Source organism: Tenrec ecaudatus, chromosome 6, assembly GCF_050624435.1.
Source record: "Tenrec ecaudatus isolate mTenEca1 chromosome 6, mTenEca1.hap1, whole genome shotgun sequence".
In the NCBI taxonomy this organism is placed as follows: Eukaryota; Metazoa; Chordata; class Mammalia; order Afrosoricida; family Tenrecidae; genus Tenrec; species Tenrec ecaudatus.
Window position 1 is genome coordinate 673,938 of NC_134535.1, and position 24,011 is coordinate 697,948.

The window sequence follows — 24,011 nt, forward strand, 5'->3', positions numbered from 1 at the left end:
GACAACACTGGAGTCACAGTACAGGTATTGTGGCTAGTCTGACCCCCACCCCCCACCGGGACAAAACACAAAGGGAGCGCAACAGAGCAGCAAGGGGAACAAAGCAATGAAGTCCCTGAGGAATCTCAAAAATAGATTTTGGGGGTAGGGCTTAGCACCTCCATCACATTCAATCAGAAAACACTCAAAAAGGTCAAAAGACAGACTTGGAACTATTTGTAGGCTTAAAAAATTTTTTTTTATGTCTATCTACATAAGATAGGCAGGATAAACAATCCAAAGGAAAAAACACTGAGACCAATGGTTACTGGGGGACATGGGAGAGGGGAAAGTGGGAGAAAGAAAGGGGGAGCCAACAAACCCAGGGACAAGGGCACAACAAGAGATCTAAAATCTATGGCGAGGAGGGCGCAGAATGCCTGGTGGGGTCTAATCAAATGCAATGTAGCCTAGAGGAATTACTGAAAGCTGAATGAAGGTTGAACATGATAGAGGAGCAAGAGGAAAGTAAAAGGAAATAGAGGAAAGAACTGGGAGGCAAAAGATATTTAAAGAGGTCTAAATACAGGCATGTACATATGTAAATATATTTATATATGACAATGGGGAAATAGATACATATATTTATAGGTTTAGTATTAAGGTAGCAGATATACATTGGGTCTCTACTCAAGTACTCTCTCAATGCAAGAGCACTTTGTTCTATTAACCTGCCATTCCATGATGCTTACCTTCCCGACACGATCACTGAAGATAAAGCAGGTGCATAAGCAAATGTGAAGAAAACTGATGGTGCCTGGCTATCAAAAGATATAGCGTCTGGGGTCTTAAAGGCTTGAAGATAAACAAGTGGCCATCTAGCTGAGAAGCAATGAAGCCCACAAGGAAGAAGCACACCAGCCTGTGTGACCATGAGATGTCGATAGGATCAGGTATCAGGCATCAAAGACCCAGAACAAAAAATCCTATCACTGTGAATGAGAGGGAGTGTGGAGTGGAGCCCCAAAGCCCATCTGTAGGGAAATGGACATCCCCTTACAGAAGGATTGCGGGGAGGAGACCAGCCAGTCAGGGTGCAGTATAGCACCAATGAAACCTACAACTGTCCTCTAATTCTTTAATGCTTCTGCCTCCCACCAACCCACTATTCATGACCCCAATTATACCTTACAAATCTGGCTATACTAGATCATGTACATGGGTACAGATAAGAGCTGGAAACACAAGGAATCCAAGACAGATAAACCCCTCAGGACCAATACTGAGGGTAGTCATATCAGGAGGGGAAGGGGAAGGTGGGAGGAGATAGGAGGAAACCAATCACAATGATCTACCTATAACCCCCTCCCAAGAGGATGGACAAAAGGAAAGTGGGTGAAGGGAGGTATCAGTCAGTGTGAGACATGAAAAAATAATAATAACAAATTATCAAGGGTTCATAAGGGAAGGAAGGTAGGGGAGGAAATGAGAAGCTGATACCAAGGGCTCAAGTAGAAAGAAAATGTTTTGAAAATGATGATGGCAACAAATGTACAAATGTGTTTCACACAATGGATACATGTATGGATTGTGATAAGAGTTGTACGAGCCCCCAATAAAATTATTTTTTAAAGTAAATAAAGGAAAGAACTAAGGAGGCAAAGGACATTTAAAGAGGTATAAATATAGGCACATATCAATATATTCATATATAATGATAGGGATATAGATCTACGTACATATAATTATATGTTAAGTATTAAGGTAGCAGATGTACATTGGGCCTCCACTCAAGTACTCCCTCAATGCAAGAACACTTTGTTTTAATAACCTGGTGAAATAGTTAGTTTATGGTGCCAACCTGGCAGATAAACACATGTGGGGTTATTGAAGGGCGGAGGGATAAATGGCTCAGAGAGCCTCGCCTTTCTAGTTCTTGGGTCTCTTGCTTTCAGTTGACCAGGGTGCAGCCTGCCTTAGCCAGTTCCCTGCTTTAGCTGGCAAGGCCTACTTCCTGAAAGACATCCCTGAGGAGAAGCCACATGGACCTACCCCGATGCAGCCCTGGGTTCTGGAGCACCCCTGTGGAGACCCCTGCCAGCGCTGAGATGCTTACACATTCACTGACTTGGCTTTCCTCCTGCAGTCGGCATCATTGCGTCTGTTTTGTGAGATGGAAGAGGACTTTGTGGATTGGTGGCGGACATACGTATTAATGGGTTAATGTTGGTCTTCTGGGCTTGGGCAGCACTGGGTTGGGATGTTTCCTTGATGTGCACTTAACCTCTATATAAAGCTCTCTCTAAAGTACCCAGACTAATACACCTGGCATTGCATGATGCTCACCTTCCCAACACAATTGCTGAAGACAAAATGAGTGCATAAGCAAATGTGGTAAAGAAAGTTGATGGAGCCCGGCTATTAAGATATAGCATCTGGGGTCTTAAAGGCTTGAAGATAAACAAGCGGCCATCTAGCTGGGAAGCAACAAATCCCACATGGCAGAAGCACACCAGCCTGTGTGATTAAAGGCTGTGAGGTGTAGCTAGGGTCAGGTATCAGGCATCAGAAGACCCAAAAGAAATAATATTGACGCAAATGGGGGTGGGGGGTAGTGGAGATCCAAAGCTCATCTGTAGAAAATTGGACATCCCCTCACAGAAGGGTCACAAGGAAGGGACAAGTCAGCTAGGGTGCAGTATATAACACAGACAAAACTATAACATTCCTCTAGTTCTTTAATGCTCCACCCCCCCCCCCCAATCATGACCCCAGTACTACCTTACAAATCTAGCTACACCAGAGCATGCACACTGGTACAGATAAGAGTTCTCCACACACGGAATCCAGGACAGATAAACTGCTCAGGAACAATAATGGAAGTAGGGATACCATGAGGGTAGAGGGAAGGTGGAAGGAGATAGGGGAAACTGATTGCAATGATCGATGTATAACACCACCACCACCCCGCCCAGGGTGATGATCAACAGAAACATGGGTGAAGGGAGACAGTGGTATAAAATAATAATTTATAATTTATCAAGGGTTCATGAGGATAGGAAGGTTGGGAAGGGAAGAAAAAAAACCGAGGAACTGATACCAAGGGCTCAAGTAGAAAGAAAATGTTTTTAAAAGAATGATGGGTGAAGAAAGCCGATGGTGCCCGGCTATCAAAAGGTATAGCATCTGGGGTCTTAAAGGCTTGAAGGTAAACAAGCAGCCATCTAGCTCAGAAGCAACAAAGCCCATGGAAGAAGCACACCAGCCTGTGCGACCACGAGGTGTCGAAGGGATCAGGTATCATGAAAACAAAAAATCTTATCATTGTGAATGAGGGGGAGTGCGGGGTGGAGACCCAAAGCCCATCTGTAGGCAGCTGGACATCCCCTTATGGAAGGGTAGCAGGGAACAGACGAGCCAGTCAGGGTCCAGTGCAGCAATGATGAAACATACAACTTTTCTCTAGTTCCTAAATGCGCTACACACACACACACACACACACACACACACACACACACTATCATGATCCCAATTCTACCTTACAAATCTGGCTAGATCAGAGGATGTACACTGGTACAGATAAGAACTGGAAACACAAGGAATCCAGGATGGATGATCCGTTCCGGACCAGTGGTGAGAGTGGCGATACCAGGATGGGGGAGGGAGGGTGGGGTGGAAAGGGCAAACCAATTACAAGGATATACATATAACCTCCTCTCTGGGGGACGGAAAGAGAAAAGTGGGTGAGTGGAGACATCAGACAGGGCAAGATATAACAAAATAATAATTTTTAAATTATCAAGGTTTCATGAGGGAGGGAGTAGCGGGAAGGGAGGGGAAACAATGAGAAGCTGATGCCAGGGACTTAAGTGGAGAGCAAATGCTTTGAGAATGATGAGGGCAGTCAATGTACAAATGTGCTTTACACAACTGATGTATGTATGGATTGTGAAGAGTTGTATGAGCCCCCAATAAAATGATTTAAAAAAAAAGAATAATGGCAACATATGTACGAATGTGCTTGACACAATAGAATTAAGGATTGTTATAAAAGCTGTAAGATCCCCCAATAAAATAATTTTTAAAAGAATAAAGAAAAGCAGGCTGTCTCATCTTTTTTCTTAGAGCAGCTGGTGAGTCTGAAGCACTAGACTTTCCATTAGTAGCTCAATGCTTAACACACTGCACCACCAGAACTCCTGCTAGCAGTGCTGACAATAAGCACACTCACTGACTTGAACCCCATTCTGATGATTTGCAGACCACTGCTGGTCTTATGGCACCTCTATGCACCTAAATGACTCTCCCTTCAACCCAAGATGTTAACTATTTTACAATGAATGTGAATTTTCAATTTTATTATTGTAGTTGAGAATAAGCACAAAAACTTAGGCCAATTCCAGAAGTTCTATAAGGACAATACAGTGACATAGATGTCCCCGCCTTTTCTGAGCTGCTCCTTGCCTATTCATACACACTCACTGTCTCCTATACACCCACTGCCACGTCACAGAGGCCCTCTGTAGCAGAGTTGGGGAGCCTCTATTCTGCCAAGGGCCATTTGGATATTAATAACGTCATTCAAGGGCCATACTGGTCAAACATCTCAGGAACTCACCCCCTACGAGGTGGCTGGAACTATTTCTCTTTGATGAGGCCTGTGATATTAGCTGGTATTTATGAATTCTAGAGCTTTCCTTGGCCAGACATTCCCCACCCTGGTCTATAGAGTTTCTAAGACTATACATCTTTACAGAAACAGATAACCTCAACTTTCTCCCATAGAGCAGCTGGCAGGTTTGAACTATCAGCCTTGCTGTGTTAGCTGTTCAACTTTTGCCCAACGGCACCACCAGGGATCCTGCTGTCCTCAGAAGTCACTGACTCACTGGCGACAGAAGGTGGTGGGAGGATTCTGCTAGAAGCTGCGCTTCCCTCCTTTCTCCACCTAGTATTTCTTCTACTTGGGAGTATGCACCTGGGGTGGCAACTCAGGCAGTACACATGTCCTGGCAGAGAAGCCAGAGCTCGATGTTACAGCTGTCACGACACTTGATGGCCAGGACCGCACCTCCACCCTTATCTCAAGGGACACAAGACAATCAAGAGTGCCCAAAATAAGCACCGCATCACTACACACTTGAAGATAGCAAGTTCCACGTCATATATATATATATTTCATGCTTTATATATCTTATCACACATTGTAGACAGGGATAACAGAGAGCCCCCTGCACACCTACAGCAGCGTCCTCTGTGGTCATCCATCATGGGGCCTGCACCTGTGTGGTATACAGCTCTGTGCCACATAAGAGTCAAATGGAGAAATGGCCTTACCTCCTGTGGAAGTATCTTCTTTAAATCTTATATTCCGCTGAGACATGAAGACATTTGGGAGATTTTTTGGAGTATATGCAACTTTAAGAAAAATGTGTTCATTCAGTGGAAGATCTCCATATAATGTTTTTATCTGAAAAATCAGAAGGAAAAACTTCTTTTAAGTTCTGGCCCCAAACAGGTAGAGAAAGGAAATTCATGAGAAAACAAAGTGCCAATATTTCCCAGGGGCGCTGGGGAAGAGGGTGCAAATGGTGAACGTGCTCCTGCTTAAGAAGAGGCGGGTCCTTTCAGCCCACCAGACATGCCTCTGAAGAAAGGCCTGGTGGCTGGGCCCTGCAGGTTCAGCGCTAACACATAGACAGAATGGGCTCAAAAGACAACTGTGTTGGTTTGGGACAGGCTTTCACAGCACTTAATCGCTACGTAGCACTTAAATTACCAGAAATAATTTTGATTAAGGAGTTAATAAAACTCCCTAGGGAGTTGTTTCAATCACGGCCCCTGGCCACCCACGGCTGGCTGATGGGTTTGCTGGCTGAAATTACACGGAAGAACCTGGGCTACAAGGGGGGTTTCCACGGAGCTGCCCCAGTTTCATCACTACACACCACCACCACCACTGAACATGGGCCGAGACCAGGAAATGGCACTCAGAAGTGTTGCAGTTGTGACCTCTGAACACCATTTCCAAAAAAGCCAGCAGCATCCCTTGGAGAAATAAGATGCTGGGATCTGGCAAGGGGAGGCAGAGACTTCGAAGAACTCAGTCAAAACCTGGGGTCTCCTGCGGCCTAAACCAAATATTGTCCATCCAATCTAATGCACAGCGACCTAAAAGGGCAAGAGCTGTGGGGGGGGGGGAGGAGGAGGGGTTGGCGGGTGGGCACAACAACCTCTTCTTTCTCCTGTAGAGCAGCCGACCAGCAGGTTTCAACCAGCAACCTTGGAGTTGGCAATCCAATGCTTAACTCACTGCACCACCAGAATTCCTTCCTGCTTGCCTAAGATAGATGTTTTCAGCATTCAGCATGACTGTCAGGCCCAGCCACAGCTGACAGTTCAGCCATGGACAGAAGGGTGTGCCTAACGCTAGTCTAAACACATTCGATACGTAAAAATGAACAAGGAAACCACAATGCTAACAAAGAAAACCGCTCGCCAGGGCAAGTCTTCTGGAAATCACAAATAAAGGCAAAGAGCAGAGCACTGACCCTTCCTCCCTGCCCCACTGCATCTCAGGAAGGCCAACAGCTAGCAAGATCTCTCCAGAACACCAGCTGCCCCAGCAATGCAGAAGGGAAGAAAGAAACAGAAAAGAACCATCCTGGAGCCCTTTCTGCTAAGTGGGTCTGGGTCAGCGCTGGTCAATGCCCAAGAGTGCCGTTCAGGAGGTGAAAGACTGATGGGGACATCTATAACGGAGGCATGTAGGCTGACACCATATGAACTCACTACCCAGGTCTAACCCAGAAGGACACAGCATCACCTGGTCTAAAAAACACACCAGGAACCTGAACAAGCCTCAGAAGCCCTAGCTGCCAGTTTACAGGAACCACAAGAGACAGATCCATGAAGACACAACCAATCCGCTCCATCCCTAGCATGGGACATTCTCATAGGATGAACAACCTGGCTTCTCCAACATATCCAGGCACAAAAAGGGTGGCTGGGGTGTCAAGAAAATGTGACCAAGGTATAGGAGTAGGCTTCCAGTACCATGTGGGGTAGCATCTCTCGGGGACTCTGCAGGCTACCTGATCTGCCAGGTGTGCATCTAGGATTTGCTCCTAACCAGACTAAAAATTCTGGATGTGCAGCTCCTCCATTCAGCAAACTGAGCAATGTCAATGCTTCCTGTCCGTCAGAGTATGCATGCCGGACAAATCTTATGTTAACTGTTCTAGAACATGTGACCGTAAAGTACCATAATCACAAATGTGATCTGCAGATCGTGTGTGACCCAATCCAAATAAAGCAAATGGAGAGGGACTCTAGAAGTGGCTGGACAGAGCTGAATAGGGGCTGATACTAGATGTCATTGAGTTACCTGCTGTAAGTCACCTTTGTTGAAATAAAGACATGGCGGTCAGAACCTGTGGGCAAGCAGATGAATTCTGGGCTCCCACGTTAATTCTAGGCCCAATCCAAGAACAGCCTTCTTGATACTGACCTTCGCCTTCGTGAAAAGATCACTGAAGAAAAGGGTGCTATCGCAAAGTGTGGCAAAGAAAGCAGACGGTGCCCAGCTGTCAGTCTAAATAGTGCCTGTGGTCTTAACGACTTGTGTTCAAACAAGCAGCCATCAGCTAAATCCACATTGAAGCAGTACACCAGCCTTTGTGATCCAAAGATGACAATAACAAAATCCAAACAGGATGAAGGGTAAAATATCAAAGCTTACATTGGGAACACCCAATTTAGAAGGCTATGGAGAACAGTGGGAGCCCAAAGTCCATCTAGAGTATCTAGTCGGATTAAGTCTCTGGCAGATCCCCTCTAGCCACAGGTGAAGAACTGAAACAAATTTACTATCAGACAAAGATTATTGTAAGCTGGATTATGGTGGATAGACACATGGTATAATATGACAATAACTGATGCAATGATTTATCAGGAATGCAGGAAGGGGGTGGGGGGCAAGGGGAATTGGAGAGTAAACAATGAATGTGGGAGGGAGCATTAGAACTGATTGTGATTATGTATATACAACTCTTTCAAAAAGTGATTTAACTATGGAAATGTATGATATGTGAATACTACATCAAGAAAATTACTAACAACAAAAAAGAAACCAAACTTGACTTATAGTTACTATGGGTGAAGGAGGAAGAGACTTTCTATGGGGGCGATGAGTTTATGTTGGGGGGGGGAGTAATCTGGAAAAGAACAACACAAAGAGTACAATCAATAGCACTGAGTCATACATGTAGAAGTTATTAAACTGGGAATGTTTGTTGTGGATATCTTTGCCACAATTAAAAAATAATTACATGGATAACAATGAGTACAAGGAAGAAGAAAATGTTCTAAAACCGATTGTAGCAATTATTGTACAATCCTTCTTGATATGACTGAACTGCTGAAATGTATGATATGTAGATGAAGTGCCAATAAAACTGTTAAAAAAAAAAGAAGACATGGCAGTTGGAGTATTCTGCCCAGTCCATTCTGCCTGGCAATGGCCCCTGCAGGGCAGAACAGCTGCCCTGGGGGTGTCTGGCTGTGGTCTCTGCATAATCCCATCCTCAGCTTTCTCTCCTGCAGAGCCAAAGGTACATGTAAACTGCCGGCCTCTGGGCAACACCTGAGTGCTTGCTCGCTGTGCCACCAGACCTCCTTCGTGGGGTAGCGAGTTAAAAACCCAAGTATTCATGCGTGACGCAGCATGATTTCTAGACACTTGACCAAAAAAGCAAGAATTCTTCAAAAACTTAAAAATGGAAAAGTGGGACAGAAATGAGAGGGAAGAAGAAACAAAATTGGCAAGGTTCTCAGCCAGCAGGCCACAAAACACCCCAAAGTAGGTCATCAAAATGTTCCCCCACTTTTGTGTACCTTTTTTCATTTCTATATAAAAATCACACATTCCCCCAATACATTCCACATTGTACACGTAACTCGAGCATAAAAAACAGTACTTTGTTATAGCCAACATTTCATAATTCAACTGTTTTGTTGAACTAAAAAACTCAAAACGATTGAGCATATTACACACATTATTCTTAGAGCACAAACTAGAACTTATACGTAAATCTAATTAATTTTCGATGTGGTCATAAAACTTGAGGCGAATGCTAAAAAAACACTTTCTTAGGAAGTAGTCCTCTAAGTCCCTGAGTGGTATTCAGAGGCTGCCCGGAGAACAGGGGTGAGCTGCCTCCCAAAGGTCACTGCCAGGGAAGCCTGGGAGCAGATCAACTCTACAAAAGGGGGGTACATGGGGGCCTATGGTGAGGTGGGGGTCAACTCCACAGCACCAACATCTTGCTTTTAAGTAGCAAAATTCAGTAGAATTTTTTTTTGCTTTTTTTTAATTCAGTAAAATTTTGGTAACAAATAACTTCAATAAAACAATGAGTGGAAGAGCAAATGACATTAAGAATTGGTTAATTCCCACCTTAATGTCAAAAAATAATTAAAAACAAGTGTATTCATTCTCACTGCCACCATGTCAATGAAGACTCACAGTGACCCTACCGGACAGGGCAGAATGGCCCCTGTGGGTTTCTGAGACTGAAACTCTTCACAGGAGTAGAAAGGCTCCTCTTTCTCCAAAAGAGCAGATGGCAGTTTAGAACCGCTGACCTTTCCATAAGCAGCCCAACACATACCTAAACAAGCATGCAGGAGACTTCAAAGCACTTCCTAGGGAAACTCCATTATCTCATTTTTAAAACGCAGTTTTATAGGCACATGATGCACATAGCATACAATTCAAACAGTTCAATGATACCGAAAAGAGCTGTACAATCATTACCACAATCAATCTTAGAACATTTTCTTTCTGTACTCATTGTCCGTGATTTTTCTACTCCACTTTCCTATGAACTTTTTGAAGACCTCCTGTATCTCAACGTTTAAGATTAGGGACTGACTGTGCCATTCAAGATAAACAAGAAACCCAGGTCTAGCTCAGCTTCAAAGTGGTTCAAAGCAGTGCAGGCATGGGCAATGAGGTGGCATCAGAACAGACCTGACCCTTCTTTACTGTTTGGAGAAGTCTAAGAATGGCAGGAGATACTGGAAGGGGGGCCATCAGGGCCAGTCTTTGCATGGGAGGCTAGAAAGAAGGGTGGTGCCCCTCTCAGGAGCCTGGTGTTTGGGAGGCTGGGTCACTGGCAGGACTGTGGAGAGGGACACACTCAGAGCGATGCCGGGGGCTCCCTCGTTGAGCCAGGCACCAGTTTCTGACTGGGTCAGGCAGGAGACCTGGTTGCTATGAGACATGCACAGTGCCTTTTTTTTCCACGAGAGAGATTAAGTTTCTAGCAGATGTCAACTCAAATGTAATTTTTCCATTCTGGTATTCTAGTTAACCCACATTTTACAATATGGGTGCATTCCAGTTCCACAGTCAGTCATGACTGAATCAGGAAAAACTGGTCAAAACCTCTGGTTTACCTACTTGTACCAGATCCCTCTGAAAGAACCAGCAAGCTCGACCAAGCAAGTGACCATGGAACAGGCCCTGTTGGCTCTGCCTGCCTTAAGGAGGCCTGCCCTCTACAGGAGCCCCTAGTGCCCAAGAGAGGTCCAGAACTAAGCTCACTGCTGGCCCCATGGGTCCTTCAGGCAAGTTGTGAAGCCTGCCTAAGCCTCATTTTACTCATGTGTAACAATCAACCATAACTGTTTCTGAATACCACCTCTGGCCAGAAGAAAATTAAAAACAAGTGTATTCATTCCCACTGCCACCATGTCAATGAAGACTCACAGTGACCCTACCGGACAGGGCAGAATGGCCCCTGTGGGTTTCTGAGACTGAAACTCTTCACAGGAGTAGAAAGGCTCCTCTTTCTCCAAAAGAGCAGATGGCAGTTTAGAACCGCTGACTTTTCCATAAGCAGCCCAACACATACCTAAACAAGCATGCAGGAGACTTCAAAGCACTTCCTAGGGAAACTCCATTATCTCATTTTTAAAACGCAGTTTTATAGGCACATGATGCACATAGCATACAATTCAAACAGTTCAATGATACCGAAAAGAGCTGTACAATCATTACCACAATCAATCTTAGAACATTTTCTTTCTGTACTCATTGTCCGTGATTTTTCTACTCCACTTTCCTATGAACTTTTTGAAGACCTCCTGTATCTCAACGTTTAAGATTAGGGACTGACTGTGCCATTCAAGATAAACAAGAAACCCAGGTCTAGCTCAGCTTCAAAGTGGTTCAAAGCAGTGCAGGCATGGGCAATGAGGTGGCATCAGAACAGACCTGACCCTTCTTTACTGTTTGGAGAAGTCTAAGAATGGCAGGAGATACTGGAAGGGGGGCCATCAGGGCCAGTCTTTGCATGGGAGGCTAGAAAGAAGGGTGGTGCCCCTCTCAGGAGCCTGGTGTTTGGGAGGCTGGGTCACTGGCAGGACTGTGGAGAGGGACACACTCAGAGCGATGCCGGGGGCTCCCTCGTTGAGATAGGCACCAAAGTTTTTGACGGTGGCCACAAGCAGGCCTGCCCTCTCCAGCAGTCCACCACAACACAGGTCCAGAATCAAGCCCACTGCAGTCCCCATGGGGTCTTTCAGAAGTTGTCGAGAAGCCTGCCCAAGTCTCAGTTTACTTGTATGTATCAGCCATCAATGTTTTTGAACACTTCTGGTCAGATGTGGCACCCAGTAAAGGAGGCCCAGGCAGTGCAGAGGCGATGAAGGCTCACATGAGAGCAAGCCCACAGGGCAAGCACCTGGCTCACGTATTGGGTGGCTGCACATTCCTGGGGCTTCTGCTCCCTCAGTATTGGTGACATCCCAGCAGGGGGGCATCAGCAGGTCTCTCGTGCAGTCTCGCCAAGCGATTCCACTTGCAGCATTGCAGTCTGACGAGGCCAGCAGGCAGGCTGGCTGGATGCTCTGCTTCCAGAAGATCAGCCTCCCATCTGTCGGGGACAACACCAGAGTAAAGCTGGAAGCCACACCCTCAAGGTGGTCAAGGATCAAGCTCAGGGCCTGGAGGAGTGCTAGACCCTGGCATTTACCAGCCTGTGTCCTGGGCTAGCCATATCAGGCCAGGCTGGGGTACCGGTCAATACAGTGTCAGAGCCTGTCTAGCTTCAGGAGGTAATGACCCCAAACAGCCCAAAGGAGAACCCCTGTGAGGTGGAAGTCAGACCTGCCTGTCCAAGCCTGACATTGACCAACTCTCCTGCTCTGCTAGCCTCAGGAGTCCATAACAAGGGCCACAGAATAGACAGGCCACTCACAGCTCAGTGGTTAAGAAAGTAACAAGGCACAACGCAGGACCAGGACCAGTGCATGTAAACAAGCCTCCTTTCAGTGTAAATGGCATGCTCAGGCCTCCTCCTACCCTCAAGACAGGTTCCTCTTGACCCTGTCATCTGTCACCACCCAGGCTACCTGGGAGCCCCTTCTGAGCCTAAAGCTGCCGGCTCTGCCCTGGGGTCCCTCGGGGCCTTTCTCCTCAATGTCACAGCACCAGGACCCAGGCCTGCTGACAGGAAAGTCCACACCCTCAGTCTCAGGAGATTCCCAGGCGCTGACCCATGGAGGAGGGAAAGGGGACCAGCAAGAGGGCCTGGTGTGCCTGAGAGCAGGCAGCAGCAGGGAGTGCCACAGGGCTGGGTGGCCCAGGCAAGGGGCTGAGTGCAGGTCAGAGCAGGCCCCTGAGGGTGGGGGGTGAGAGTGGCAACATGAGGCCTAAGAAGAGAAGTACCACGTTCAATGCACAGCAGTGAATACTCTCCCCTTCTTTTTGGTTGAGGATGACGTTTTGGAATGACAGTGGTGACAGATGCACAATATACTAAGAACCACAAAATTGTATACTTTACATGAATAATTTTATTGTTTATGACAGATCTCAATTTTAGAATTTTAAAAAAAGAAGACCATCTGTATAAAGTGCTCAGCACATGCCTAGCAAACACTAAGTGCTCAATAAATGCTGGTAAGTATCATCGTTTGTCAGGGAACGGAGGAGATTGGTGGAAAAGGCCTAAGTGAGGGGCGCTGGCCTGAATTTCACTCACTGTCAATGAATGACTACAAACTGCAAGTGCGCATCAACTACAACCTATCGAACCTACGGTCTAATATGCTGGCTTCCCTCTGGAAGACACCATGGTAATTTTTTTTCCCCCTGAGAGAACTAAGCCTTTTTATTTCCTTGTTTCACAAATAAAGCTGGCTGCTTTGGTTGCTTTTTGGTGACTAGTCAAAGAGACCAAATCCCATGTCCTCGTCCGACTCGTCTGATTCCTCCCTTGCTTCTTGTTTGGCTGGGGCCAAAGCAGCAGGAGCAGCAGCAGTGGTGGTGGCAGCCACAGGGGCAGCGGCCACAAATGCAGATGGATTGGCCAAGGAGGCCTTGACCTTTTCAGCCAGTAGGAAGGTATACTCAGTCTCCACAGACAAAGTCAAGACCCACTTGTGTCCATTGATGACTGAATGGAGCACAGAGGCAACAGTTGGGTAGCCAATCTGCAGGGACACTGGCAACATTGGGAACACCCTCCAGGAAATAGGTGTGTAGAGCTTCCTCTGTGATGTCAAGCACTTCCGGGTTGTAGATTCTGTCATTGTCAAACATCTGCTGGATGATCAGCCCAGAGGAGAAGGGGGAGATGTTCAGCATGTTCAGCAAGGTTACTTCGCTGGTACCCACTTTGTCTCTAGTCTTGATCAGCTGCACATCACTCAGGATTTCAAAGGTGCCTCTGGAGAGCTTCGTGGTGATGTCCAAAGCCTGGAGGAAGGAGGTCTTCTTGGGACCCAGGCCTGTGTTCTGAGCCGGCACAGTCACCTCACACAGGGCGATGGCACCAGCATGGGAGCCACCAGGCACCTTGTTGGCCAGCAGCATGTCCCTGATCTCAGTGAGGTCCTCCTTGGTGAACACAAACCCCACATTCCGTCGGATATGAGGCAATAGTTTCTCCAGAGCCAGGTTGTTCTCCAGGTGCCCTTGGATGGCCTTGCACATCATGGTGTTCTTGCCCATCAGTGCCACGCCCTGCCCGCAGAAGGCAAGAATCTGCGGCATCTGCTCGGAGCCCACGTCGTCTGCTCCCATGACGAAGCATTTTGGATAAGCATCCAAAAGTTGGATTATTTTAAGGAAGCAGTTAGACTTCCAGGCCCCCTGTCTTCCCTGGGCATCACGGCAGTGAGTCAGGGATTGCCGCTCGAGGTTTAAAGACGTTGTCACCCTAAGAGGACACCTGGCAAGAGCACCATGGTAAATTTTAAAGGGACACAGTTTCTTACAGCACCTGCAATCAAGAAGCAAAGTCCATTTCCCCTCCGCGTGAATCTCAGCTGCCGTCAATGAGCTGTAGACACCAGAGGCGGTGGCGAACATGCAGCTCTGAGCTGGGTTTCTACAGGCCTGCGGCTCCACTCTAGTCCCCCTAGAGCAGCAGTTCTCAACCTGTGGGTCTCGACCCCTTTCACAGGAGTTGCCCGATTCATCACAGTAGCAAAATGACAGTGATGAAGTAGCAATGAAAATAATGTTATGGAAAAAACATAATAAAATAAAATAATGTTACGGTTGGGGGTGGGGGGGTCATCACAACATGAGGAACTGTATTAAAGGGTAGTGGCATTAGGGAAGTTGAGAACCACTGCCCTAGAGTCCTGTGACATGTGAAGAAGCCCCACCCAGCCTCCCTGAGAATGACAGGACATATGGAGAGAAGGGCCCAAGCACTGTGCAAAGGACACGTGTAAGAGTCACAAGAGTCAGCGAAGTGACAACTTGAGGAGCAGAAATTAGCCATCCCAACTGAGCCCCAACAAACTGCCATCCCACAGACCTCTGAGTCACTCAGTCATTGGAATGGTTTGTTACACAGCAACAGTTAACAAAGCAGCCATTTTTTTACAGTTCTTTTCTCAGATCTCTAATCTCCTCAGCCCCTTAACTCAACAGAAAGAGCCAAAGGTCTCATCTTCCCTCCATCACAACTACCAATCGAAACTGACCACATCCACTGCCTTCCCTCCTGCAAAAGTGTGGAGAGTCCGCCCTCCAGACCCTCTCCTTCCGGTAGAACCAGTCTCCCCTCCTGTACTACAGCATTCCTAGTGTTTCTACACAGTAGCACTTCTAGAGCATCCTAGTATATGTGGGTATGTGCAAGCACAGACACAGGCAGACAGACAGACAGACAGATACACACACACACAATTATTGATTTAGCAGTCCTAGCAATGCTAAAAAGCAGAAAAAGAGAGGAAAATCCATCTTTATTCAAAGGTAATAATTTTTATGTAGGCAGAAAGTCCAAAAGACTCTACAAACATGAGAATAAATGAATTAAGTAAGTTTGCAGTATACACATATTAAATGTATTTTTAGATACTAACAATAACCAAAAACATTTCAAATACTACAATAGCATTAAAAATATCAAAACTAATAATTGAATATTAAAAGTATACTGCTATGCTGAAAACTACATCACAGCCATTTAAAAAATTAAGGTATATCTAAATAACTGGAGCTGTATACTACATTCATAGATCAGAAGACTTATTTTTGCTAATGATGCAATTCTCCTCAAATGGATATGCAGATTCAAAGGAATCCCAACCAAACTCCCATCAACATATTTTGTACAAATTGAAGAGCTTATTCTAAAATCAGCAAGAGTTTGAAGTGGACTAAAATTGGATTTTTTTTCATATATACTACCTGGTTTCAAGGCTTACCATTAACTTACAGTAAGTAGGAGAGTGCAGAAAAGACCCAGGTTCAAGTCCTGATCAATGTACCTTAAGAGCAACCACCACCACCCTGTCAATGGAGGCTTGCATGTTGCTATGATGCTAAAGTTTTCAGCAAAGCTTCCAGATTACAGCGGACTAGGAAGAAAGCTCTAGGAGCCACTACCAAAAATCAGCCAGTGAAAACCAGAAAGACCCCAATGGTTGGACTGTGATGTACATGGAGGTGCTCTGAGTTGGGCTCCAACCCAACAGCACTAACAAGAGTCATGGCATATAAATAGACCTAATAGAAAGCCTAGAAATAAACCTACCAACATGTTCAATTAACCTACAACAAAGGCCCAATGCACCTGCACGGAGAAACAAGAATCTTTCCCACAAAAAATGCTAGAATGATTGTATACACATATTGAAAGAAGAAATGGCCTTCCTTACACCACAAACAAAAATTAATACAAGAGGGATTACACAAAAAGGAGGTCAGTCAGTAGTTGCTTGGAGTGAGAGGCTAGGAAAGAATATAGAGGGAAGGGTTCCAAAGACAAGACATTTTGGAAGGAGGGATATGATCACGATCTTGACTGTAATGCTGATTTAACAGGAACATACGTTTATCAAAACTTATCAAATTGTGGAAACTACTGCCTTGAGATAATCTTGAAAACTTACACCAAAAATAGCCCCTGATGTTTTCTCAAAATCAAACAACAGTACATGCCGTGAGCATTAGGTCCTTTTTAAAAAACTTTACAGAAGATCAAGTTGATAGGAGCAACTCAAAAGGTTAGACAGGCCTCTTCGGGGGCAGTGAGTTTAGGTTAACAAAGGAGGATCAACTCCAATCAGAAAAGGAGGCTGATGTCATCAATGGCGCTGAATTGTACATGTAAGAAAGACGAATTGGTGAGTTTTGCTATGTATATTGTCAATAACAAAATAACAATTTTAATTATTTTTAAAAACACTTCTCAAATTATACAAGTCACTATTTCAATAAAACCAATGCAAACCGACTGTCACTGAGTCAATACTAACTCACTGCAGCCCTATAGGACAGGGCAGAACTGCCTCTGTAAGTTTCTGAGACTGTTTATGGGAGTAGAAAGCCATGTCTTTCTCCCACAGAATCACTGGTAGTTTTGAACTGCCAACCTCGCAGATCACAGCCCAACTTGTAACCACACATCACCAGGGCTCTTAATTTCAATTAAGCTGTTCAAAAAATTTTAAAGCCCTAAATGTAAAAGCTAACACTATAAAGCTTGTAGGATTAAAAAAACATTGTCTTCACAACCCTAATGCAGGCAAAATTCCCCTGGGACAAATATACTACCCGGAAAAGAAATACACTGATACAGTTTCACTTCATCAAAGTTGAAATTTTCTACTCATCAAAAGACACCTCGATTCAGTGGAAGAGTGATGGCAAGACACATGGAGACCTCCAAGGGACAGTGGGCCCACAGGGTGCACAGACCCTCGTTCAGAACCAACAAAGAGTTCTCAGAGAAATCCTTCTTTTAGAACTGGGACCCTGAATTTGGACTTCTAAACTCCTAAACTGTGAGAAAATAAATGTTTCTGAAAGCTATCACTTGTGGTATTTCTGTTATGGCTGTTATTGCTAAGACAGAATGTGGTAGGTGCCAAAAGAGTGGGGTGCAGGTCTCAAACAGATGCCTAGAGTATGGAGACTGTTTGTAATTGGGTAACTGGGGGTTAGAGGGCCTTAAGGTAACTAACAATAATAAATATCTCAATCATCAAAGGCAATTCTGGTGAGGGCTCAGAAGGATGTGAGGAAAACTGTAACACCTGACAGTCAGCAACAAGTGGCAGAACCTGGAACCAAAGCAAGAAACTCGTAGCTGATTCACACAGTGAGAGCAGAGTCCAAGGTCTACTGGCACAGTAGGGTGCCTCCTCACACTTAGCAGTGCAGCTACAGAGTTTTGTAACATTTGTCCAAGCAAGCCAGAGGCCAGACTGGCCCAAGGGACCAAGGGGCACAGAGGTCAAGGAAGCAGGAAGCAAAAACTGTAGAAAGGATGAGACACAGACCGTGTCTGTCTCAAGTGGTCAGTGCATGACCTCTGGGCTCTCAAAGCATGGAAGCACAGTCCCCAGGCTCTCAAAGAGAGAGGCCACGGAGTTTAGGAGTTTAGAAGCCCTAGATTTCAGAATTAGATATTTACTAACTCAGTCCCAGACTATGGAATACCATTCACGAGTACCCGGGGGGATGGAGCTGGAGTCAAGGCCCAAACTAGGGGAGTGACCTACCTTGCTCAAGTGTGAAAACGGGTCGGCCAGGGCCCAGGGTTGCCACTCAGTTGGACTAGAACATGGTTGGCAAACTGCAGCTCTCCAGCCATGTTCAGCTCTGAAGTAAAATTGAAAAATGAAAACTAGCATAGTTTCATTTAAAGGATATTAATTCTGATAAAAGTGATTTCATTTATTTGTGAAAATATATTTATGACTCGTGAATAAGTTTTAAATTGTTAAGATGGACAGAATTGGCTCTTCTGTCTCAAAAGGTTACTGGCCCCTGTACTAGAAGGGGCCACCCAGAGCCAAGCAGGAAGAGTTGCTGCCCTCGTAGCCCGGGAAGGTAGGGCTGCAGTACAGGGCTAAGGGGCTTCGACAAGGGTACAGAGGGCAGGGTCCCTACTTGGAAGATCTCAGCAAATAGAGGATTCTTTTCAAGCCTTGAGAGCTAATTAATATAAATTATTCCGCTGTTTATTTTTACCTGCTTGGTGCCTTTTATTTCTATTTTTAATGGGAATGTATGCCTTGTGCCTATTCCACCATTGTACTTTGGAAACAGGCAATATATTTTTTATTTCACAGGTTCACAAATGAAGAGGAATTTTTTGCCCCAGATGTTGGCCTTGGATTTGTTTGGAGATTTTAGGGATGATATGATGAAGTGAATGTGGTAAGGACATGAATTTAGGAGACCAAAGGGTGGAATACTATGGCCTGAATTATATTCCAAAGAAATGTGTCAACTTGGTTACACCATGATGCAATCACCTTCTTTGTTACATAATAATCCTCTATGTTGTAAATCTTAACTTCTAGGATGTGAATGAGGCAGGATTAGAGGCAGTTCTGTTACTGAGGCAGGGTACAATCTACAAAATTAAGTTGTGCTTTGAGTTCATTTCTTTTGGGACAGAGAAGAGGTTAAACAAGTGCAGAAATCAGAGTGACCACAAAGAAAGAGATGGGAAAAGAACTCATCCTTTGGACATGAGGTACAAAGGACCTCCAAGACTCAAGGGAAGACTGATGCCAAGATACTTGGACATCTCCAAGGGATACCTGGTCCAGAAATGGTGAGACAAAAGACCTTCCTCATGGCCCAGAGAGAGAGAGAGAGAGAAAGCCTTCTCTAGAGTTGGCGTGCAGAATTGAAAATTCTGGCTTCCTGAACTGTGAGAGGATAAACTAAAGCCACCCGCTCGTGGAGTTTGCTATGGCAGCACTAGGCAGCTGCAACACACTATCTAAACACACATATACACACCCCACATGTTCGTGTTGGTTCTTTTAAAAGATCTCTTTGAAAGGGCATAAGAGGAGACAACACTGGTTGTCTTGGAAGAGGAAGTAGGTGAGAATGAGACTGACTTTTTTGACTACACACACTTAATTTCTTTGAAAATTAAAGGAAAATGGATTGTGATAAGAATTGTACGAGCCCCAATAAAATAATTTTTTAATTAAATGAAATAACAACACCATCACCCCAAATAAATAAAAAAATAAAACAATTGCCATCAAGTTAATTCTGACTCAGAGTGACCCAACAGAATAGAGAAGAACTTCATCGTAAGGTTTCCAAGGCTGTAAGCTTGTGGCAACAGACTGCTCTCTCTCTCTCCTGCGGAGTGGACGGTGGCTCAAAGCGCTGACCTTTCAGTCAGCTGCACAGCACCTAACCACGGCACTAGAAGGGTCTTCTGATGAAATGACGCTCACTGCAAGTGCTATAGAGGAAAAATATGTGTATCCTCAAGCTGACCGGCCTTAGGACTATGGAGTGACTTAACCTCTGAACTCTGGACTCTTCTGCAAGACACCTTCTCCCTAATGGTCCCTGGACTTCTCAAACTTTTTTCAGCCAAGAGAGAGCCTTGCTCTCTATCTCCCACCTCCAATAACCTCCACGTTCCTCCACCAGCCACTCCAGCCCACTTCCTCATCTCATCAGTAACTACTGCCCACCGTCTGTTCCATCAGCCTAGAAACTACCCTGAATATTCATCTATCAGCAAGTCCTATCAGGTCCACCCCCAAGCCAACCACCAAGATGTAAACCACCAGAACAATGGCACCCACCTCCCATCCATCTGACTGCAATGTTTCCCAACTCACTCTGCAGCCCAGTTCCCCTTAACTCAGATTCAGGGCCCAATCCTCACTAAGGCCTACAAGGAATGTCATTAATTAGGGCAGCTCTCCTGCTGGGTTCCTGGTGACCTACCTCCCCCTTAACATAGTCACATCAGTCTTATCTAAATTCCTGAAGGATGTCCAGCCTGTTTCCATTTTGGGGCCTTTGTACATGCTGTCCTCTCTGCCTAGAAGGCTCTATCTCCCCAGCTTTCCTTATCATTGTCCAGCATTGAGCTGACCTGTCCCCTTCTTATGCCCTTAGCACCTGGCAGAGCACCTAGCTCAGCAGTTGTTCACTGCATGCTTCTGGTGAAAAGAACTTTCCTGGAGTTCCGAATCTACTGTGCTGATGAGGAATGGAGAAATGGAAAGAAAGCAACACCAGAAAGGAAGAGACAGCAAGAGGTGAAACACTGGGCGTGTATGACAGAAGGAGACTGGGGTCAAGGACATAGCAGGGAAACACCCTAGGGGGCAGCAGGTACACAGGTGGGATAAAAGAATGGCAGAGCACAGAATAAGATGGGTGGGCACAGTGGCAAAACAAGGGTGCAGTGACAGACAGGGGTTAAGCAGAGTGAAAACTGGATAAGCTGGTGGTGACAGGGCAGGGGAGAAAGGTATGGTGGGAGAGGTAAGTAACAAGTGGGGACAAGCAAGTGGGGCTGTGCTAACACAGGAGGTAAGAACACACATGGCAGGTGGGGTGCAGGTGGAAGACAGCACAGTGATTGTTGGGAGAGGCCACACCGGGAACCAGTAAAGTGCACAGGGAAGGAAATAAGTGTGAATAAAGGGATGATGGGCATGGTCAGCAAGTGGGAAGCAGACAGACTGGACCAAGTGAAGAATGAGGATGACTGGTAGCATCTGCAGGAGTAGAATTGGAGCTCCAGAAAGAGGGGACAGTGACTAGACAAAGGGGGAAAAGCAGGGGACACTGGTAGGCAAGTGAAGAGTGCCACACACTGACTGGCAGAAGAGGAGCAGTGGGGAGCTCTAACACGGGAGACCCTGAAATGTGGGGGCACTGACACACTGACATGGAGACACGATGATGTGGAAGGCTGATGTGGGGAAGCACTAACACAGAGAACATTGATAGGTAGAGAACACTGACAGAGACATGACAAGCAGAGTCACTGGTAGGTGGCACTACACAGGGCAAACCAGGACGCTACACAGGGCATGAGGGGTCACTGATGTGGGAGGCAAAGCCCTTGAGGGTCACTGATGCAGGGGGGGCCTGATGTGAGACTACTGACAGGGAGGGGGCCAGGGAATGGCAATGAGGAGTCGCTGACCTAGGCGGGTCACTGGTGCTGGAAGGGGCTCACAAACAAGGGGGCATGAACCAATGACTATGGGCGTCACTGACACAGGAGGGTCCTTGACCCAGGGGGAGGGGTCACCAACACAGGGGGTTGCCCTACTGACAAAGGTGGGCCACTGATTTGGGGGAAGCCACACACATGGGGAGGCCTCCGACGCGTGTCACTAATGTGGAAGGCCAAAACCTTGGGGGTCACTGACACAGAGGTGCCACTGACGTGGGAAGTCACTGGCATGGGTCACCGATGGGGGGCTGCTGATGCAGAACACCTAATGTCATAGGGGTGGGTCTCTAAGGTAGGGGTCACTAATGTGTGGGGTACTAATGTGTTGGGGTCACTGACGCTAGAGGTCACTGAAAATGGAGGCAGAGACCTGCGGTCAATGACATGGGGTCGCTGACGACGAGGCGGGGGGGGGGGGGCTGAAGTGAGAGGTCATTGGCGTGTGGAGACTTTGACGTGGGGGTCACCGAGGTGTGAGTGCTCTGACATGCGGGTCGCCGACGTGAGGGGTCACCGGCTTGGGGGTCACCGGCTGGTGGCCGTGGGCACGGGGTCGTTGACGTGGGACACGAACGTAAAGCGACACTGACGTGCTCTCAGGCCTGACAGCGGGTGGGGACGCCGTCCGGGAGCCCCGCCCCCCGCGCCCGGCCCGCGGGCCGCGTCCGAGGAAGCCGCGCGCGCGGGCGGGCGGGCGCACTCACCTGCTCCGCGGGGCCGAGCGGCGCGGCGGCTTCTCAGAGGCCGGCGGAGGTGGGCCCCGGGAGGCCAAGGGCGGGCCGCACGGGCATGAGCCCGGCCGGGCGCGGCGCCTACGGACACAGCGCGGCCCGCCGGCGGCTCGGGACCGGCTCGGGCCGCGGGCGGCGCTCGATCGCTTCAAAATGGCGGCAGCGGCGGCGGCGGGCGCGCGCGCCAGGGGCGGAGCCTGAGGTCTGGGCACGCGCTCAGGGGCGGGACGAGAAGGGGAGCGCGTTCTCGGCCTGAGGGAGGGGCCAGGGAGGCGGGGACTCGGGCGGGACGTGAACGGTGCGCGCGTCCGCGGCCAGGGGGCGGGGCCTGAGGGCGGGGCGCGCACGCTGGGAGACGGGGGCGGGGTCTGAGCGTTGGGGCGGGGTTTGGGGACGCCCGGCCGGCGGCGCGGCGCGGGTGGTCAGCCCTAGAAGGCTCACCAGCGGTCAGGTCCGCGAACACCGGATCCTCCTCACTCTCTCGGCGAGACGGCTCCAGGTTCCCACCGAGGAGCCTTGAGCGGGGTGCAGTGAGACGCTGCGCAGCAGCACGAAGGCTCGATAGGTCAGCATGCAGGTCACGGAAGGGTGCCGGGGCATGCAGACATCGTGCCCGCTGCGCCCCGGTATTGGCTACATTTTTTTATACAAGCGTAGCTAACGTTTGTTATGAGATAATACATGTTGTCCGGAGAGGCCAGTCCTTGGAGAAGGACATCATGCTCGGTAAAGTGAAGGGGCAGCCATCGAGAGGAGGGCCCTCCATAAAATGGACAGACCCAGTGGCAGCAACAATGGGCGCAACCATCGGGCTAATTGTGAGGATGGCGCGGGACAGAGCAGTATTTGTTCCCTTGTACATTGGGTCGCTAACAATGAGATAACGCAAAACGATCGCTTTTTCTCAATGCACCTGAACAATGAGGTGCAGGCCTGCCTGAGGGTGTCCCTGGCATGTGTTGAGGGTCCCACAGCTGGGGCTCGGTGAACAAGATGGGCAAAGGAGCGGTGCGCTGGAGACACACTCTACCTGGAACAAAGCTGCTCTTTAAGCCCCTGCTTCCCAGTTCAAGCTCACAGCAGCCCAAAGGCAGCAGTAGCGGGGCCTATCTGGTGCAGGTCTGACCACCCACCTGATGTGTAGTGCGGAGTGGGAATCGCTCACCTTGCTCCAGAACCTCTCCAACTTCATTCCAGCCTCTCTGCTCCAGCCAGTGGCATCTGCACGCCCCTCTGACTTGGTTCTCTAGGGCTGCTGTAACAAACACCACAGTGGGTGGCTTTGGCAATCATATTTATTCTCTCACCCTTAAAGAGGCTAGAAGTCTGAACTCAGTTCCCAGCTCCAAAGAAAGTAGTCTGTAGGATTACACCTCAACATAAGGAAACCAAAAATCCGTCCAACTGGACCTAAATATTGAAGGTGTCAAGGAATTAATCAACTCCCATAGAAGCAGCAGTCAAGAAACAAACAACATAGTACTGCATTTGGACAAATCTGCTGCAGAAGACCTCTTTAAAATGTTTTTAAAAAAAAACAAAATCTGTGATTTTGAAGACTGTTTCGTCTGACCCAAGCCATGATCTAGAATAAAGAAGACCAAAGACGGTGCTTTTGTATTGTGCTGTTGTAGAGGAATAATGAAAATGCCACGGGCTGCCTGAAGAACAAACAACTCTGTATTGGAAGAAGTACAGCCAGAATGTTCCTCACAAGCAAGGATAGTGAAACTTTATCCCACATACTTGGACATGTTTTCAGGAGGGACTGCTCCATGGAAAAGGACTTCATGCTTGG

At 47.2% G+C, this 24,011-nt stretch overlaps 1 protein-coding gene and 1 pseudogene across 1 annotated transcript in view; both read right to left on the minus strand.

Moving 5' to 3' along the window:
• The window catches only part of PPP6R2 (protein phosphatase 6 regulatory subunit 2), a 61,597-nt gene extending 39,205 nt beyond the window's left edge, over positions 1-22,392 (minus strand). The window contains exons 1-4 of the mRNA XM_075553440.1: positions 22,187-22,392; positions 18,019-18,118; positions 11,730-11,921; positions 5,317-5,449 (exon numbers count right to left, since the gene is read on the minus strand). The gene's annotated coding sequence lies outside the window, so the exon portion shown is untranslated. The remainder of the gene's footprint in view (positions 1-5,316; positions 5,450-11,729; positions 11,922-18,018; positions 18,119-22,186) is intronic.
• Positions 12,915-14,331, minus strand: LOC142450673 (large ribosomal subunit protein uL10 pseudogene; annotated as a pseudogene).
• Positions 22,393-24,011: the final 1,619 nt, after the last annotated feature.